Source organism: Haliotis cracherodii, unplaced genomic scaffold, assembly GCF_022045235.1.
Source record: "Haliotis cracherodii isolate W230 unplaced genomic scaffold, xgHalCrac1.p SCAF_43, whole genome shotgun sequence".
NCBI lineage: Eukaryota > Metazoa > Mollusca > Gastropoda > Lepetellida > Haliotidae > Haliotis > Haliotis cracherodii.
In genome coordinates, this window is record NW_027266301.1 from 84,590 (window position 1) to 101,211 (window position 16,622).

Consider the following 16,622-nt stretch of genomic DNA (forward strand, 5'->3'; position numbering starts at 1 on the left):
CATGTGTGCATAGATTTTTCTTTTGCATTTTATTTCATGATTGGTTCCTGTCAATCTGTTGTTGGTTTGCTATAGAACCTGTGTCTGGTCACAAACTGAGACCATAAGCTCTGGTTTATCCAGTGAAAGTAGAAGCCTTACAAATCATGAAATTGCCTCATTGGCAGGATGTTGTATAATTGACCATTGTGTGGCAGGGGTTCTGTTTTAGGTTTAGTTACAGAAGGAATAGACCTTACATTTGAGAGCGATAAGAGGCTGCTGGTGATGTAGCAAGGACATTTCAGTTCTTGGTTTTAATTAATCTTGTGTCAGTTGGTCGTACACCCAACGAGTCTACTCCTGGGCCAGTTGGTGTACCATGTTTAGATGAGAGTGCACGAAGAGTACACTTTTTTTCAGTTGACTCTGACATGAATAGATCTTCACAGTCATTTAGTACTGTCAGTAGGACTGGTTGCAATATGTTGAGTTTGGAAAAGGCTTTGTAACCAGAAATTTTCACTGGGGAAAAACATGGATGAATGGCCTGATTGGTTTAGGACCTTTGAGATGTACCGGTATTCTGATTTAAATCAGTGGACTTATGGAGATATGTGTTGTTTCTTAGGAATTCTGCTTTCAGGCAGGGATAGGAAAATCTACTTTGATTTGCCACATGATAGCAGAGGTAATAAGAGAAATCTGAAAGATGCTCTTACTTCTTGATTTAGACCCAAAGGCACTCAGTCATTTGGGGGTGTTGAATTTAAATCAAGAGTTTGACAGTCAGTTGTTTAGACTTTGCAGTTGACCTTAGGCTTTAATGTGAGGTAGCTTGCCCCATAATGGATGTCAGATCTGGGAAAGCTTTGTGTATCAGTGAGTTTGTTTCCTAGGTTGAACAAAAGGATCTCAGGTTAAAGTTAAGACATCTTAGTTTTCAAACTTTGGATGAAGTAGTAGCTTTTGCAAAAGAGTGGGAATTGATGGAACAGAAATTAAGATAGCTGTACGTGCAGGTAGGTAAGTTCAGGCAACTACAGGTTTGATTGAAAAGCATAATGAGAGAAAGACACTAGAGAAAACACTGGTTGAAACTTTGTCACTAGAGATAATGCAGGAATGGACAAAGTGAGACATGGTCAGTAAGGATTAAATGTGCTTATTGTCAGAGAATTGGGCATGCTGAGGATAAGTGCTCTGAGAAAGTAGGTGCTTGCTTTGCGTGTGGAGCTTTAGATCACTTGGCAAGGGCATGCCAATTCAGATGCAGAGGTTCTGTAGTAGGTAATGCTGGTGGATCTGTGCCAGTTAACCCAAACCAGTGAAGGCTATTAATGGGACTTAATTGATAGCCGAGAGAGTGAATGATGTAAGGATAGGGTTGCAAGGATTCATGTCTTGCACTCGGTATTTTGTGACTGGTCGTCAGGACAGTACTTGTTGTACCCTTTTATGGTGGACAATGGAGGGCGATTACTCTGATTAATGAGAGGTTATGGAAGCGGTTGTCAGCAAGAACAGAATTACGCCCCATTGATGTGCATTTGATGAGTCATGATTTTTCATAATTGTATAATGAAATTTCTGAACATAAATGGTTATGAAACTATTGTTACCTCTGACTGTAACCTACCTTATTTGCTTGCGCATGTGTAGTTTGATATCAATGTATGCATATGATATAAGCACTATTTAATTCATTCTAAGGAAAAACAGTACAACACATTCTGGATAAATAAGATGTTAACAAATTAGAGTAGTTCCCCTTGATCTACCAAAATATAAATCCAATAACGGTTGGTTGGTTGGTTTGTTGTTCAACGCCGCACTCAGCAATATTCCAGCTTTATGACAGCGGTCTGTAAAATAATCGAGTCTGGACCAGACAATCCAGTGATTGACATCATGAGTATCGATCCACGCAATTGGGATCGATGACATGTATCAACCAAGTCAGGGAGCCTGACCACCCGATCAGATTAGTCGCCTTTTACGGCAAGTATGGGTTGCTGGACCTATTCTACCCCGGAATCTTCACGGGTCTTCAATTACGGAAAGAACATGAAGACAAAAACGAAACGAAACATGCCTTAACAGCATATATTTGTTTGATCATCATACATTTTGTGATAGTGTCAATTTGCTTTGTTTATGGGGTGATAATTCTCAAACATAGGTAGCTATATCGGTCGTAGTCGTATTGTGAACGAGAAATACATTTGCAATTTACTACAGATATTGACCCAATCTCTCTTTTTTCTATATTTCCTTACATCCCTAGGTTATACTTCAGTTCAGGGTCCGGAAAATTTAAAATCCCAATCGGACATTTGCATTTAGGCCACGCCCCCTTGAAATAGCGTATTTTAGTACGACTTTTCACACACATTACAAGTTGTTACGTATTCATAATATGATGAATTATTTCAATCTAAATTGTTTAATTCACCGGACAATTAATAACAAATAATCATTTTAGATATATATGGAAAACATAAGTTTGTTTCTGTTATAATAACAATCTGTTAACGTAGTGAACGGTCTAATTTATATTCATTAGTTATATCTGCTCAAATGTACGCGTTGTGACATTTGGATCAAGACTATTATCCCATATTTGGTTTTTAAGTGACCTCACCGGAAAAGGGTTTTTTTAAAACTAAAGATTATTTTAAAAAAAGACAGATAATATAATCACAAATACTAAACTATCATTGATAGTAATAGTTATTTGAATACTTTTTTCATCTTTTCATACTTAATTATTGACCATAAAAAAATTGGATATCGATCATCACAGAAAGCAAAATGGTGGTCAATCAAGATTCAACATACGACTAGCTACTGAAAACAATAAAATCTGCAAATCCTCATCGTATGTCAACCAAGTGAAGGTCGTTAGCCACGACTTACAAAATGATCGTCCAGACTTTGAGGGTTTGGCAGATCCGCTTGACTGATCTTCATCGGTCGACTGGCTGTCGTCACACTTTTGCTTCTTGTCTGAGGTTACGTATTGTGATTATATTATCTGTCTTGTTTTTAAATAATCTTTAGTTTAAAAAAAAAATTATAACCAAATATGGGATAATAGTTTCGATCCAAATGCTACAACGCGTATACTTGAGCAGACTCATGAATATAACTCATGAATATTAATTAGACCATTCACTACGTTAACAGATCGTTATTATAACAGAAACAAACCTATGTTTCCCATGTATATCTAAAATGATTATTTGTTATAAATTGTCCGGTGAATTAAACAATTTAAATTGAAACAATTCATAATTCATCATATTATTTCTGGACCCCTGGTCAAAGGTAAAACCCAAGAGGCAGGCATGGTGATGAGTGGTGTTGGTAAGGTCCATGGGATCCATGCGGTTTGTTAAGCAACAGAGACCAAGACTCTGGAATGATATAACCTTGTGGTAATTCTCTCCATTTAATAGCTTTTTCGATTGTTGTCTCCATTATTATATATATTTATGTAAGCATTTGTCTAAATGTGATCTAACGATAGTAAGCAATCTATTTTTAATCTCCAACCAGTTCTTTGGTTTTGGCACGGAATAATTGACGCGCTTGTTGCCTCCCCTGTTCTATGAACTTTTTTTTCTCGTCTTCGCTAATACCACTGGTCTTACGAGATTTTGATCGAATCTCCTGCTTCATTGCGTTGTATTTGGTGAGTTCCGACAGCACTAAACGAAACTCCTCCTCGGATATCTTACAATCGACCATTGCTGTCGAAATATGATCCTCAATGCTGTTCAACTTTGCTTCGGCGAGTATCCGAATACTATCGTGTTTTAATGATTTCTTTTGCAACCTACGAGAAATGAATTTTATCTCTATTCCTGCCAGTCCCGAGACTCCAGCAGCTATTTCCATGCCGAGCACGATAGGCGCGGCGATTATAGTTGATAATAAACCAACACCTTCTACACCGAGTCCCATGCCAGCTGCTACAAGCGCGGTGTCAACTCCGTCCAGAGCATTCACGGCTCTGCGATACTTTTTATACAATCCAAGTCTAAACTCCCTCTCCTTCTCTATTCAATGTTTTATGTCGCTTATTTGATGTAATCGAAATCCATCAACAGTTTCCATCTTTCCAAATGCCTAACTGAGCGCCGGATATAAACTCATAGTGTATATTACGGTCATACAATAGTCTTTAATTGGTCTTGCTTAAATGTTTTGAGAATATACATCAACCTTATCAAATGTATATTATACGGCAAGAATATCTTAGTAAGAGAAATACTGTCACTTTTAATAATTTGGAACCCCCAGTGCATCTCTGAACAAGACTTCAATAATAAGCGTAGAAATATTAGGTATTGCACTCAAGTTAACTTTAATATCACTGAATTCTGTAACCAAATTTAAACTAACATTTTGGATTGCCTGACGACTTAATAACATATGACCTGGGTCTTCTGGCAGGGGAGAGACTAACACACTTTTTCGTTTTGATGGGATATAGGCCGTGAGTACGATGCCACTATTTATTATCTTAGTTAAATTATGTCCCTTACCCATCATCACATACGGTGGGGTAATGACAATATTCAATAGCCACTCGATTTTTGCGTCGACCATAGTCCATTTTTTATCGTCGTTGCGAGTAATATTGTACGAAGTGTTTTTAAGGAGTCTACTAACATCGACTTCGCTTAAATCTTCTAGATTACCCGTGAATGTAACTTCTTTCCGCTTGTATACATTATCGTGTAAGTGTAAAGCGTATAACTTACCATCGGTACCCGGGTTTATCAAATCCTTCTGTGTCTCCGAGATCGGAAAGCGCAATTGTATTACATTTTCTGAGCGTTCCAGGGCCTGATGCATCAACCATTATTTATAATATGGAGTGTTACACTTAAGTATCCTATATGTACAGGTTGGTGTTTTACATCTAATACAGAAATTTTGAGGTCTGAAATAATACCCCACTTTAATTTTTTATATTGTAATGGTGAGAAAGATTCCGTTCTACCGCTATTATATTTTTCATTTTTCACTGGAATAGATCTGAGCAGAGTTGAAGGACTTTCTAGTTGAATATTATCCGTCGTGCTTATTTGATCAAGATGGATGCACAACTCTTTATAGGGAACTAAATCGGGCAATGTATCTCCATCAAATGTTGACCTGAATATTGTTATAATTCCGCGTGTAAATCCAAGTGTAGCTGATAAGTTCCCTAAAATCCGTACACCTTTTTCTCCAGTGTTGATTTTCACTGTCCCATTCGACTCATCTTGTGTTAGACTAATTCCATTAGGCTTAAAAATTCCATCACTGAGTGAGCATACGCTGTAATACCCATCAGGTATAATAATGAATTTTTCAATAATATTTTTTACATCTAATATCCATATCTTATTACATATGTATTACCTCTCACAGCACTTATATTGGTCCACCGCGGGTAATACGTTGCGTCACAGATGGCGACTTCGAGCTGACCATCCGAGTTATCGATAGTATGAAGCAGTTGAATAGACTGAACATTTGTTATTCCCGGGAGTGTAACATACATATTAAATATACAATGATACTATATCATAACTTAAATATGAAATCGAGATACATTACTAATCAATTGATTATAGTAACTGCCTCTGGTGCTGAATTTATCGTTAAATTCACCAGTTGACATACCATCGTCTATAAAGCGTTTTCAAGATGTATTACAGTACGCTCAATCCAAAGTTGACTACGTTTATGCTCCGGGGCTATACATGTCTCTGAGTAATATGGAACTTAAGATCGGTCAAGTGATAGGCTATGATAATAAAATTGTTATCGCTACCGATCAACAAAAAACCAGGTATAAATTCAGATATGAATGCCGAATTAATAACGCAAACAATAACAGGCGAAACGAGAATAGTCAAGCCGCAAACACCAACTATCGCTCAACCATCTACTATCGCACAACCACAAGTGCCACCGCATATTGCGGCTAAAAGCAACATATCGATGAAAAAACGGCGCTTGTATTAGGTGGAGTCGCGGCTGGTTTACTCATGATTTGGTTAAATAGTTCTTAGCGGATACGTACAACAACCCTGCAATTGCTACGATTAGTGCCCACAAGTTTTGACTAAGCCAAGTGGTGGTCTTAGCTAATAAATTCAATAGCCAGGAAACAATACTCCCTATTATACCAGGAAGTGCAGCCGCGGCTTTCTCATCGAACTTTCCCAGTGCTGAACCTAATGCTTTTAAATGCTTTTTATCCACTCTTTTGTACCATCCGACGTAGGCGGTGTACTACCACCTGTACCACCTGTGCCACCGGTTAACGCAGGAGTCAAAGTCGATATAATAAATCCCAACACGGTTAAAATACCTGCAATTTTTATTCCCTGTTCTCTGAACAATGTTTTAATTTTATCGGCCAGTGTAGTGTCATCGTTAGTTTCTCGAATTCGACTGATTTTCGAACGAAGTGCCTCTCTATTAGTGGAAGCAGCCACCTGTGCCACCGGTTAACGCAGGAGTCAAAGTCGATATAATAAATCCCAACACGGTTAAAATACCTGCAATTTTTATTCCCTGTTCTCTGAACAATGTTTTAATTTTATCGGCCAGTGTAGTGTCATCGTTAGTTTCTCGAATTCGACTGATTTTCGAACGAAGTGCCTCTCTATTAGTGGAAGCAGCCTCGAGGTGGGCCGATCTTTCGTCTTCTAAGTTACTAAATCTTTCCGCTACACGGCGTCTACTGAACTCATCGCCTGCCTGTTCAAGTTTTGTTTTCTCGTTAACTATATGCTTGTCGATATCGGATATCTTGGCCATATTATTGGTGAGTTCTCCCCGCATTGTTCGCATTGCCTTGTCAAGACCTCGTAATTCCCTAATACTGAACTCCGAATATGGTGATACACTGACCATGGAATTATCGTAGTAGGTACCCAAGATTTCTTCGAGTCCGTCCAAGGCCACCTTCGAGGAAGCTTCCAAATTATCTGTGTTACTGAGTTCAGTACGCACAGTCCTAAGAACCTTAATAGTCTTCGCGGAAAGTCGTGTGTAGTCTACATACCTAATTTATCACGAAAAGTGCTGATACCGTGTTTACCGGCTATCGTAGACAAGGCTAGGGGCTTACGAGTACGAGAATGCATAAGATCAATATCCGGAGCGCCACGCAGTAGCAATATTCCTTTACTATCTATCTCAAATTTTGAATAGTCACGAACAATAGGACTATCATCTTTAAAGGTATCGTAATAATCATTGACGGCTGGTTTCAAAAGTTCATCATTTACGGATGGGATCAAAATTTCATCGTTAAGATTCGTAAAGCTGGTTTCATCAGTACCCTCTTCGATTGGATTCGGGTTATAGAAATAATCTAGATCAATATCAGTCATTTTTATATTAAACATATGGTTATATAATTTCAATATAACAATGTCTTCGCAATACGGACGCAAGTTAAACCCACAACATAGACTTCGAGATCCATTAGGGGTCAAAGCAATTCGTCAGTCTGTAACTATAACTAATAACCCGAGTACCATCGATCAGAATCAAACACTTCTGGTTCGCTTTCCTAATCTTGGCGCACACGATGTGTTAGTTCCCGGAACTGTCCGACTAGCATTTACGATTATTTTGACTTCTACCGACATTAAGAGGGAGGCCGTTCAGAACATAGGTCGTGCTATCGTTAAGAAAATCGCCATTAAAATTAGCGGTAATGAGGTTTTGAGTATCGACGATAGCGATGTATACTATTGTTACATGGATCTCTGGAGAATGGATAAAGAGCGGGAAAACTTACAGTACCAAGGTATTTGTAATCGGAACAGTTTGAGACTGCGCGTAGGCGCTGATAATGGTGATAGTACCGTCGTAAAAGACGCATTAGGTAACCGATTCTATATTCCCCTAGACTTTGAATTACTAGATTCCCACATGCCCTTTTATCAAGCATCCCTAGGCGATAGGTTAGAATACGAACTCACTTTTAATGACTACGGTAGAGTAATCAGAGCTGGTGAAGATGCTAGCTATTCCATTGACAATATCTCGCTGGAGTACGATATGATAACAGATCCCGAATTAGCCAGACAAATTTGTGACCATTATACCGGAAGTTTAGCCATTTTGTACGATCGCGTGCTGCGACACTGAAAGATCACGAGGGACAAAAAAGATACGATGTGGAATATCAAGGTCGTTGAAGGGTATTTTAATGTTGTTCGAGGACCCCTCCGATGCGTTTAAAAGAAATACCGAGAAGTTCTACAATCCCAAGATTACAAAAGTAGAATTGACTATCGAGGGCATTCCTAATCAACTATATAGCCAAGGAATGCTAGCGTATCACCACTGGGATGAGATTAAAAAACTTCCTTCTATAAAACGAAGCCCGGACGTTATCCCGGTCGTGAAAGATCTGTCTCTCGGGAGTGTATCGATGGGTGAATACCTCACCACGAAGTACGCGCTATGGCTCGACATGCGAAAACAACAGACGATGGAGGAGAATAGAAAATGCTAGCGAGGGTGTCACTATACAGATAACGAAGCTCCAGGAAACGGCTGGTAAATTAAACATATATTTGTACGTGATTATGGATGCGCAACTTAATATACAGAATGGACGATTCGTGGATGCAATCTATTAATAATCTTTTACCTAAAGATCCGCACTGCGCTATCATATGCGGGCAAACAGGCTGTGGAAAAACAGCTTTAATCTAGATATTTTACAAAGTCATCATAGGGACGTTTTCGATCATATTATTATTCTGTGCCCGACTATAAGCGTTAATAAAACATACTTATCGAATGATTGGGTAATGAATGACAACGGGGTACACAGAGTCGATCCGGGCGATCGTTTACAAGACTGTTTACGAGTATGTCACGAGAAATACAAAGTAGAATCAACCCTTTTCGTAATAGACGACTGCAGTGCGAGTAAAGAACTCACAAAAAAGAAAGATATGCTTTCGTATTTAGCATTCTCCGGACAGCATACACAACATAGCGTTTGGGTACTTACTCAAAAATACAACTCTGTCCTGAAAGATCTCAGAGAGCAGACCAAATGTGTAGCACTCTTTCATTGCAAAGATTCATTCGAGGAATGTTTACGTGAAAATGATGTTATTTATACCAAGCTCAAACGAGATAAAGTCAGAAAACTGTTATCGGCAATGAAGCACTGTAAACTCATATTAAAAACCGATCAACCAGCTGCTTATGCAATTGCTTAGCAAAATGTAGCAAAATTATAGCAAAATTATAGTAAAATGTAGCAAAATGTAGCAAATTGAACATTAGCGGTTAATATGACATAATGTGGTTCGAAATCATCATTCTATCGCAACAGTTCATTATTACGGGATGTATTGGATATGCCATATTATATTATGTTAGACTTAAATATCTCCTTAGGTATTACATTATGGAATGCGACGAACTCATCGAACAAATGCTCAAAGATGAGCCTGATCAACATGTTACAGATAAATCTTTAGATAAACATAGAGAAAGACTCGCGGCTTTGGTAGCCGTTGGAAAATGTTCCCAATATTTGGGAGAAAAATATACCATCGAAAAAATTGATAACATGACCGACGAAGAAATTAAAATACTGTACACACGTTATGAGTCTAGACTGGGAGCTACCATGACTAAAACGATAGGGTCGGCTATATTACAACTATACACAGTCGTAGCTAGTACGTTTCTCCCTATCCCGGCAGAACATCGCATGTATTTATGTGAATCTCTCGAGAAAGACCCATTCATCGAACACGCTATGAGCTCAGTGAGCTGTGAGTTTTATCATAGATACGGAATGTTCTTAGCTCCGTTCACCACAGCTTTAATAACGGCTAGGTATTGTCAATTTAAACATACGTGCCCACTTAATAATAATGGAGACTCAACAGGTGACACCACAACAGATAGCGAACGAAACTGCACAACCACAACAGATTGTGAACGAGGAAATAACTGCACAACAGATTGTGGAACAACGAGTGAATGAGGAACCACCACAAGTGAATGAGAAAATACTAAAAGCCAGAGTGACAAAGAATCCTTTGAAAATAGCCGCAGGAAGAAAGGGAGGGCTGGCGAGGAAAGCGAAATTAATAAATAATTCAAATATTAATCCGATTAAGACATGGGCACTAGTAGGAGTTGCTTGTATAGCGGCTGTATGGTTCTTTTATAAGACCGGAGAAAAGAAAACGTCATCCCCAATGCAACAACAAGTTCAATTAGAGGTTAGCCCCCATATGATGCTATAAGAAGCATGACTACTCCAGTTACAGACGGTAAACTGTTGGTAAACACAACGTATCATTCAGCGGTGGTCACTGGCATGGCCATTGGCTATGCCCGTATAGCTAAAATGATTACTAAAGCCACACCTCCCAAGCTAGATTTTAATGGATATGATATTGGTATGATGATTCTGGATATTGGATTGGCTATGGCTACAAAAGATATGCTCATCAAACAAAAACTTATCCCGGAAGACATAATGAAGTAATTAATTAAACATTTGAATATTTTATATTATTAAACTATGGCATCAATTGCGATGATGGTCGGTGGAGCTATTGTTAATGCTCTAGCTTTTTCGGGAAGTAATTTTTTATTTTCTAGTGTGAGAGGTTCGGAGCAGAAAAGACATAATAAAGCTTTAGAACAACTAGAAAAAGCTCAGTCACAATGGGCCAGAAATAGGACATTAAGATTAGATTTTATTCATGAAGAACTGCGTAAGGAAGGACATTCAATTCAAACGTTTAAGGATGTCGAATCTGCCATGCATGAATACTTCCTCGTTTCTGGAAAGAAACTTGACCCAATACCGAGACCAACAATGAGTCAGTTTTATACACCGTCAGAGGCTCAGAAAGACCGCGAGGTCGCATTTGTGATAATTGGGTTATCAGCTGTTGCAATTGTCAGCTATACCATGACCTAGTTAGTGTAGATGTGATTTACCTTCTAGACAAATGATATGATATGTGTATAACCATGAATCTGTGCAAATATACACTCATGAGGAAATCGATTCAATGTCATCTGTGGGTATTTACTGTGGCACTCACGCTTATAACATCAGAAAGGGTTTTAGAAATTACGTTTGTTCTGTATGTGGGATTGGAGTCAAATGTAGTTACAGTTTATGTAAGAGTCACGGTGCTGATAAGGTCAGGAAGCAGATTATTTATGCTAGGAAGAGAGATTACATCAATGAGAGGAATAGGTTGGGGAGAATACGTATTTATATATGAAAAAACAACCATTTAGACAAATGAATCATTTTGTATATACCATGGTCACAATGGTTTTTGTCAGAGAGTTGAAGGCTATGGCAAAACAACGTGGTCTACATGGATATTCTCGAATGAGAAAAGCTGAATTGATTACCTTACTCGGTTTGGAATACAACAAACCCCAGACTGTTAGAGAACTCAAAGCTCAAGCGAGAAACAGTGGGCTGAGAGGTTATTCTCGAATGAGAGGAGCTGAATTGATCGCTTTACTAGATAATAATGATGATGATGATAATATTCAACAAGAATTAATATTTGTACCCACATCCGCCGGCATTGGTAAATATCTAAGAGGTTGGAAGATGGATATTAATTCAAACATGGATGTTAACGATATTAAGCCCATCATATCGAGTAAAATTAACGAGGAGTTAGATGATTTACATAGTATAAAATACCAGCTGACAATTGAAATGTTATTGAGTAAAAGTAGCGCAGACGATAGCACCGAATATACCAAACCATATTTCCGTAGCAATCAAGAAGTTATAACCGAATCCGATACTATAAACGCATCATTAGATACATCAATTCAGAGGATACTGGAAACTTTAGAACGTTGGACTAATAGAGGTTCAGGTTGGGGTGTGGATAAAATCGATAGTTTATATTTAGATATAGCAAATTATATGCAAAGGTGGATCTTATATAGATTTACCCCCGTATTATAAGAAGAAAAAAGCCATAATTAACGTAAAAAATAAATCCGATGACTGTTTAAGAATGATAATAAGATCTGCATTGTTCCCCGTAGACAAGCATCCGGATAGACCTTGTAGCTATCCCCAAAACGATGGACTCAACTTCGATGGTATAGACGAACCTACACCAATATCGCAAATTGATAAGGTGGAAAAGCAAAATGATTTAGCTATAAATGTTTTCGGACATTCTAAAGGAATTGTTGTACACAGGATAAGCTCCGCTCCGGAACATATCCCCAGAATCAATTCATTTCTGATTGAAAAAGATGGTAAATATCATTCTACGTGGATAAAGAGTTTAAACAGGCTATTATACGATCAAACAAAACATAAAGAAAAGAAATATTTCTGTGAAAGATGTCTACATGGGTACAGCAGACAAGATATATTAGAAGCGCATAAAGAAGACTGTAGAGGTGTTGGACAGACCGCTATCAGGATCGATATGCCTAAAGAGGGAAAAAATATATTAAAATTTGAACATTATTGTAATCAAATCCCAGTACCGTACGTAATTTACGCCGACTTCGAAGCGCTTATCAAACCCATAGAAAATACTGAACGCAATACTGATAATATAGATAGTTTTACGTACAAAACTCAAGAACATATTCCTTGTGGGTTTGGATATATAGTTGTAAGGTATGATGGGAAAACAAACCAGCCCGTGATTTACAGAGGTCTCGATGCAGCGGGAAAGTTCCTAGAATATCTACAATGTCATGTGTATGACGAGGGATGATTGGAGGGCCTATAAGAAGTCAACGAGTTGTCACGTTTGTAATAAACCCCTGAATGGGGATTCCGTAAGAGATCATTGCCACGTCAAGGGTAATTATCATATAACGAGTGTAACTTGAAACTAAAAATGAATTCTCAAACAATACCCATCCCCGTTGTGTTTCACAACCTTAGAGGATACGATTAACATCTCATTATGCAAGCTATCTCAAAGACCGACGGCGGTTTAACGTGCATTCCTAACAATATGGAAAAATACATATCGTTCTCGTTGACTAAACCTATACATTATAGGGACAAGGATGGGAAATCTAGAATAAAGCAAAGTAATGGGCTTAGATTCATAGACTCTGTATAGTTTCTGTTATCTTCCCTGGACAATTTAGCTAATGCGAACAATCCTGATCACTTCGCGATAACAAATCAATATACCGATAAGATAACTTGTCATTTGTTGCTGAGAAAAGGTGTATATCCTTACGAATATATGGATGATTGGACTAGATTCGAAGAAACTGAATTACCACCCCTTGAATCATTCTATAGTAACTTAACAGAATCTAAAATAACAGATGCCGATTATGAACACGCTCTGATGGTCTGGGATAAATTAGGTTGTAAGAATTTAGGCGATTATCATGATCTGTACTTAAAAACCGATGTACTGTTACTCGCCGATATATTCGAGATATTTAGAAAGACATGATTAAAACAATACGGCTTGGACCCGGCATGGTACTATTCCAGTCCCGGACTATCGTGGGATGCATTGTTGAAGAAGACCGGCGTAGAACTAAAACTACTCATAGATTACGATAGGCACTTGTTTATTGAGAAAGGATTAAGAGGGGGTATATCGATGGCAGCGAAAAGGTATTCTAAGGCTAATAATAAATTAGGGGAAGGATACGATCCGAGTAAACCCGACACGCACATATTATATCTCGACGCTAACAATTTGTACAGATGGGCAATGAGTCAACCTTTACCCACGGGTGGTTTTGAGTGGGTCGATGATATCGATAATATCAATGTGAATGATATCCATAATAATGATGCGAATAAAGGGTACATACTAGAAGTTGACTTGGAATATCCAAGTTCATTACATAAAGACCATAACAGTTATCCGCTAGCTCCCGAAAGATTAATGGTTAATAAAGATTGGATGTCGGAATATCAACGCTCCTTGATGGGTAATAGTAGGTTAGCTAACGTAGAAAAACTCGTACCAAATTTGATGGATAAGACAAAATATATAGTTCACAACAGAAATATCCAGTTGTATCTATCGTTAGGTATGAAACTTAAGAAAATTCACAGAGTTCTAAAGTTTGATCAAAGCCCTTGGATGGAGCCCTATATAAGGCTGAACACAGATTTAAGAAAGATAGCTACCAGCGATTTCGATAAGAATCTGTATAAGCTCATGAATAACTCAGTATTTGGTAAAACTATGGAGAATCTAAGGAAGCGTGTTGATAATAAATTAGTCAGATCTAATGAGGAAGAAAGACTCAGGAAACTTATAGCCAGTCCGGCTTTTAACAGAAGCAAGATATTCGATAACGACTTAGCAGCGTTGCATATGCAAAAGAGTAATACAAACTTCAACAGACCGGTGTACGTTGGTATGAGTATTCTCGACTTGTCAAAACACATAATGTGTGACTTTTATTACAACGAACTTAAGAAGCAATACGGCGATAGATGCGAGGTGTTATATACCGACACAGATTCTTTGTTGATGGAAATACAAACCGAGGATGTGTATAAAGATATGGCAGAAAAAAATAGATATGTACGACACGAGCGATTACCCAAAAGATAATGCACTGCACAGCGTACTAAATAAAAAGGTGTTAGGTAAGATGAAGGATGAATGTGCTGGGACTCCTATAGTGGAGTATGTAGGATTAAGACCTAAGATGTATTCTATAAAGAAGTCCGATAATGGGGAGATAAGAATAGCTAGGGGTGTCAAGAAGTACGTTGTAAAAAAGCATATCAAACACGAACAGTATAAAGAATCATTATTCAACGGTAGAACGGTCAAACACGAGATGAACTCTTTAAGAAGTTACAATCATAGGATATATGGATTAAGAATGAACAAGACATCATTATCCCCCTTAGATACAAAGAGATGAATTGACAATGATGGTTTAACTACCTATGCTTATGGTTATGGTGGTAATACCGTACCGTCAGGAACTATGAACAACTCTTCTCGTACAAATGCCCTACCCGGTCCATCTTGAAGATAATAAAGAATAGGCTCTCCTTCTTTCGTAACCAATCGACTAATGTTATATGTCTTAAGGGACCATATGGGATCGGTTGCGCGACGTAGGCCTCCTACGAGTTCACCGGGCTGGGATAAATATCTTACCCTTACTCTATCCAGAAGTTTTCGTTCTTTGCCTCTCCTCGGTGCTGAAGATTCGGAATTCACGGATTTCATTTTAATAGCATCGGATGGTTTCTTCCCTATTAATCTCGTTACTTCATTATTCAGCGCTGATACAACGGCTGATAATCGTGTCACCCATTCGGTTGATCTCAATCGCTCGGATTTCATTTCGATCCCATACTGATAGCCAAACAAACGTTCCGCTAATGTCCTGTTAAATCTTTCAACGATAGCTTGACTGCGGTGGGCCTCTCTTTCACCACGCCTGATTTCGACATCGTGTTTTGTTAACAGTTTAGTTATCGATCCCATAAATTCACGACCGGGATCTACTTGAAATAGCTTAGGCCATTTTAGTGGTCCGCGTTTATATATACGACTCAGTGCATAAGCTACTTCTGTTGAATCTTTCGAGGTTAATGGTTCAGCCTCTTTGTATCGACTAGCCACATCCACTACTGTTAAAGCGTATTTATACGTTTTGCGTGTGTCAAGGCCATGGCTGACTTCAGTTTGGAAAACAAGTGTTGTAGATGGAGAAGCTAGGGGTCGGCTGAGACTGGGTAGGTGTCTTCTTAGTTCCTAGGGTAGGAGTGAGTGAGTGAGTGAGTTTGATTTTACGCCGCTTTTAGCAATATTCCAGAAATATCACAGTGTGAAATGCTAACAAATAGCAAGACAAACCTAAGGAAAGTTGATGCTTCCTCTAGCACATGAAGGATGGAAATGAGGATTTCTCTGCCTTTGCACAAAGAAGAGAAGTAAGTACTTTATGCTATCACAGGTATAACAAATCATGCATAGTTGACGGTGAAGAGGACTTCAGTTGAAAATCTATAGATTTAGTTATAGTGTGATTACAGTTACGCAATCTGTTTTCATTCATTTAATTTGGAAATAAACAACTCGCAACCTTTGGATTGTGAGCTCGACAGTTAAACCACTAAGCTACACCATCACAATTGAAGGTAGTGCCTGATCATGCCCAAGCTGTTACGGAAGTGAATGGAAAGGGTCAAATAGGTGACGGACACTTACAAATGTTACAGGTGGTTATGGTGTGTCCTGACTTCAGTCTACGGACAGTCACCAGTGATCCCAATGCCATTTAGCAACCTACAAGATACCGATTGTTGAGGAATGAGCCTATACAGCAGTGTTTTCAGTCGTTCTCTTCATGAGTGACAAGAAAACAGTGTTATCACTATCCCCCATCATCGGCCATAGTAGTGAATATACACGGAAGGAATTGTCATCTTCTAATGACTCTTGTTATGATATCCTTGTCAGTTTCTGAGGCATTGGTACCCTACAATGCACTGAGGCCGACATAACAACAATCAAATACGCATTACTATATCCACCTCCAACATCATGGCAGGGGACAAAAACTTGCTGGGTGATCTTGGGAGGGAACACAGAAGGAAAACATAGATC

General features: G+C 38.4%; 1 protein-coding gene across 1 annotated transcript in view; it reads right to left on the bottom strand.

Moving 5' to 3' along the window:
- LOC139441743 (uncharacterized) overlaps window positions 1–16,622 on the bottom strand; it is a 53,838-nt gene that overhangs the window by 2,020 nt on the left and 35,196 nt on the right. The window lies entirely within an intron of this gene.